Raw genomic sequence first — 5,102 nt, forward strand, 5'->3', positions numbered from 1 at the left:
AAAGTACACCCAAACAAATAAACATATATAGCATGTCCCATAAATAGGCACCATCAGGAAGATATTAATTATCCCTAAGCAAATTCACAATTTTAACATATCTCAATAAATACACCAACATTCGTTTCCTGGAACTGAATAAGCATATGCAGAAAAATAAGTAAACAAGAATTGTCAGGAAAATTCTGGAAAATGAAAGAGTAATGGGGTGTGGAGCAGCCTTATTGGATACTAAAACATACTCTAGAGCCTCAAAAATTAACAGTGTGGTATTTGTGCATGACTGGAAGAGAATAAAAATCCCAAAATAGACCCAAGTGCATAAGATGATTTAATACATGATAAAAGCAACTTCTCAAATCAATGGAGGTAGAAATAAACTTTCTGATCAATATTAGGACAAGTGGGAAGCCATTTCAAAAAAGATTAAATTGAATCTATACCTCATGCCATATGTCAGGATAAAACCCAAATAGATAAAAGACTTAAATTTTTTAAAAAAACAAAACCATAAAAGCACTTAAAAGAAAGCCTTGAAGTCAGTGCCTTCCTAACTATGACTCAAAATCCAGAGGCCATTTTTTAAAATGATTGACAAATTGTGCTACACAAAAAAGAAAAACTCATGGCAAACACATGTGAGCACGCGCGTGCACACACACACACACACACACACACACACACGCCATAAGACCATGAGCAATGTCAAAAGACAAAGGAGAAATAGGGAAAATATCTGTAACTTAGATATCACAGACAAAGGACTAGGCTAATTTCCCTAATTTTTAAAGAGTTTCTAGAAATCTGTGAGAAAAGACAATAAAGCTTTTTTTTTTTTTTTTTCCAGGGAGACCTAAAAAGAAATAATCGACAGCATGAACAGACAACCTACAGAATGGGAGAAAATATTTGCAAACTATGCATCCAACAGGGGACTAATATTTAGAATTTACAAGGAACTCAAACAATTTCACAAAAAAACCAACCACATTTGGGGGAAAAGATGTGAATAGACATTTTTCAAAAGAAAACATATAAATGACCAACAAGCATATGAAAAAAATGCTCACCATCACTAATCATCAGAGAAATGCAAGTTAAAACCACAATGAGATATCATCTTATACTAATCAGAATAGCTATCATTAAAAGGTCAAACAAATAACAGTTGTCAGTGAGGATGCAGAGGAAAGGGAGTGCTTGTCCACTGATGGTGGGAATGTAAATTAGTACAACCACTATGGAAAACAGTATGAAAATTTTTCAAAGAACTAAAAATAGAACTACCCTTCAATCCAGCAATCCCACTACTGAGTATCTACCTGCAAGGAAAAGAAATCATTATATTAAAAAAAGATATCTGCACTCATATGTTTATGTTTATGGCAGCACTATTCACAATAGCAAAGATATGGAATCAACCTAAATGTTCATCAACAGATGATTGGATAAAGAAAATGTGGTATGTGTACACAGTGGAGTACTATTCAGCCACAAAATAGAATGAAATGTGTCTCTTGCAGCAACATGGATGGAACTGGAAGCCATTATCTTAAGTGAAACAACCCAGAAACAGAAAGTCAAATACCACATGTTCTCCCTTATAAGCTAAAATTACTTAACCAGTACAATTGATTTCTTAATGGGTACATTATTTGGGTGATGGACACAATAAAAGCATAGACTTCACCAGTACTCAATATATATCCAGGTAACAAAATTGCACTTGTACTCCTTAAACTTTATACAAAATCTTTTAAATAAGAAAAATAAAATGGGAATGCCAAAGTAAATGAACACATCTTTCACAGTAAAAGAAATCCACACACAAAAAAGAAATTAATATAAATGTAATGGCACTGGGGCCAGGCATGGTGGCTCGTGCCTGTACTCCCAGCACTTTGGGAGGCTGAGGTGGGCGGATCTCCTGAGGTCAGGAGTTCCAGACCAGCCTGGCCAAAATGGTGAAATCCCATCTCTACTAAAAATACAAAAAAAAAAAAAAAAAAAACAACAAAAAAAAAACACTAGCCGGGTGTGGTGGTGCACGCCTGTATTCCCAGCTACTCAGGAGGCTGAGGCAGGAGAATCGCTTGAACCTGGGAGGTGGAGTCTGCAGTGAGCGGAGATCGCGCTACTGCACTCCAGCCTGGCAGACAGAGTGAGACTCTGTCTCAAAAAATAAATAAATAAATAAATAATAAAAAAAAATAAAATGTAATGGCCCTTAAACATATGAAAAGATGTTTGACTTCTCTCATAATATGAAAAGTTCAAATTTAAAACTACACCAAGATTTTTTTTCTCACCTATCAGTTTGGTAAACATTCAAAAGTTTGATACCACACTCCATTGTCAAGCCTGTATAGAAAACAGTCACTCTCATACATTACTAATGGGACTGCAAATTAGTACAACATTTATTAGTTTGGTAGGGCTGCCATAAGAAACATCGCAGACCGGGTGGCTTAAACAACAGAAAGTAATTTTCTCACCATTCTGCAGGCTAGAAGTCTGAGATCAAGGTGTTGGCAGGACTGATTTCTTCTGAAGCCTCTCTGCATGCCTTATAGATGGACATCTTCTCCTCTATGTGTCTTCACGTAGTCTTCCCTCTTTACATGTCTGTGTCCTAATCTCTTTTCATAAGGACACCAGTCGAATTGAATTACGACCCACCCTAATGACCTCATTTCAACTTAATTATTTCTTTAAAGACCCTCTCTCCAAATGCAGTCACATTCTGAGTTACTAGGGCTTAGGACTTCAATATAAGAATTTTACGGGTCACAATTCAACCCACAATTACCCTTATGGAAGGAAATCTAGATATAGCTATCGTGACTACCAATTCATTATCCTTGACCAGCAACTCTACTTCTGGAAATCTATCCTACAGATATACCCGCACACATATAAATTGACATATGTATGAAGATATTCATTTCAGTCTTGTTGAGGCTAAAATATTCATTTCAGACTGGTTGAGTGAACTTCGGTTTGTCTACACAGTGCAAAATTATGCAGCTGTGAAAAGAAATGAGGAAGTTCTCCATGCACAGGTAAGGGCAGATCTCCATGATAAATGAGGAAAAAGAATGCACAAAACAGTGTAATACTAGTATGCTACCTACATAGGATATATACATTTGTATTTGCTTGTATAAAATTTGCATAAGGAAACACTGAAGGCTGAACAACTACAACAAAATGCTAATAAAAGTGGTTACCGAGCGGGACCAGCCATGCAAATCTCTAGATGACAGTGTAATTTAAAACACTTCAAAATCATTGGAAGAAAGCTATTGCTGGGCTCTGCCTGCTGACCTGGGGAGGTCAGTGGCTCTATGGAAAACACTGTGATAACCTACTAAGGAGAGCAGCCTGTGAAGAAGCTCAGGTGTTTGGCAATCAACTCATTCCTTCCAATGCACAAGTGAAGAAGGAAACTGTTTTTCTGAATCCTGCAGCTTGCAAAGGCAAAGCCAGGACTCTATTTGAAAAAAATGCTGCCCTGATTTTACATTTATCCTGGCATAGGTGTGACTATTGTTAAGGCAGATTATGAGGTACAAGCCAAGAAATTCCTGGAACTGATGGAGAACACTTATGTGATCATTGTTGCAGGAGGAGATGGGACACTGCAGGAGGTTGTTACTGGAGTTCTTCGACAAACAGATGAGGCTACCTTCAGTAAGATTCCCATTGGATTTATCCCACTGGGAGAGACCAGTAGTTTGAGGCATAACCTCCTTACTGAAAGTGGAAGCAAACTCCAACATATTACTGATGCTACACTTGCCATTGTGAACGGAGAGACGGTTCCATTTGATGTCTTGCAGATCAAGGGTGAAAAGGAACAGCCTGTGTTTGCAACGACCGGTCTTTGATGGGGATCCTTCAGAGACGCTGGCATCAAAGTTAGCAGGTACTGATATCTTGGGCCTCTAAAAATCAATGTAGCCCATTTCTTCAGCACTCTTAAGGAGTGGCCTCAGACTCGTGAAACCTCTATCTTGTATATGGGACCTACAGAGAGACCTCCCAATGAACCAAAGGAGACCCCTGTACAAAGGCCTTTTTTGTACAGGAGAATATTATGAAGGCTTACATCTTACTGGGCACAACCACAGGATGCCCTTTCCCAAGAGGTGAGCCGAGAGATCTGGAAAGATGTGCAGCTGTCCACCATTGAACTGTCCATCACAACACAGAACAATCAGCTTGACCCAACACGCAAAGAAGATTTTATGAACATCTGCATTGAAGCCGACACCATCAGCAAAGGAAACTTTATAACTATAGGAAGTCGAAAGGTGAGAAACGCCAAGCTGGACGCCGAGGGCATGGAGTGTCTCCAAGCCAGCCAGTGCACTTTGCTTGTCCCAGAGGGAGCAGGGAGCACTTTTAGCATTGACAGTGAGGAGTATGAAGTGATGCCTGTGGAGGTGAAACTGCTCCCCAGGAACCTGCCGTTCTTCTGTGATCCTAGGAAGAGAGAACAGATGTTGGCAAGCCCCACTCAGTAAGCAGGCAGAAGACAAGTACTCCCAGACCACATTTTAAGCCACCAGTGGGACCAAAAGGGAACAGGTGCTTCAACCATCCCAACAGTGTTGTCAGAGGGTCCCAAGGGCATTTTCATGACAAGTACCCCTCTGCCCCCCTCCAGCAGTGCTTCCCAAAGTGTTCTCTGTCACCTGCTTTGCAATCAGCTTCCGTTAGTGGATGTTTTGTTTTGGTGTGACGGTCGACCCTCCTAAACACGGGCTTTCCTCAGGCTGGTTCAAGATGGAAAAGGACTTTCTTCTGTTTTCTCCCACAGTGCAACCACAGTGGAGAGCCCACAGTAGGCTTAGCCTGCCTAAGCCCTTCCATTCCCATTTTGTTCTTTGACCGTACTAGGAATTCCAGGGAAAGTGCCTTCCTTCCCTGGGGACCTTTTCCTATTTCTAGGTTCCTCCACCGGTGCTGCTATTTTGTGAGCTCCGGCTCTTGCTTAGCTTTTATTTTAGTTCTATCCTCAGTCCAGAAATGTATGCAAGGTTGTTTCCCCTTTCAGCCATGGCTACAGTACTGTAAAATGCTAGTTTTTATTTTTT

The 5,102-nt window shown here is 39.9% G+C and overlaps 1 pseudogene; it reads left to right on the plus strand.

Moving 5' to 3' along the window:
* The first annotated feature begins 3,259 nt into the window (after positions 1–3,259).
* LOC101014771 lies at positions 3,260–4,641 on the plus strand (annotated as a pseudogene).
* Positions 4,642–5,102: the final 461 nt, after the last annotated feature.

The sequence above is a fragment of the Papio anubis genome, chromosome X, assembly GCF_008728515.1.
Source record: "Papio anubis isolate 15944 chromosome X, Panubis1.0, whole genome shotgun sequence".
Classification (NCBI taxonomy): Eukaryota; Metazoa; Chordata; class Mammalia; order Primates; family Cercopithecidae; genus Papio; species Papio anubis.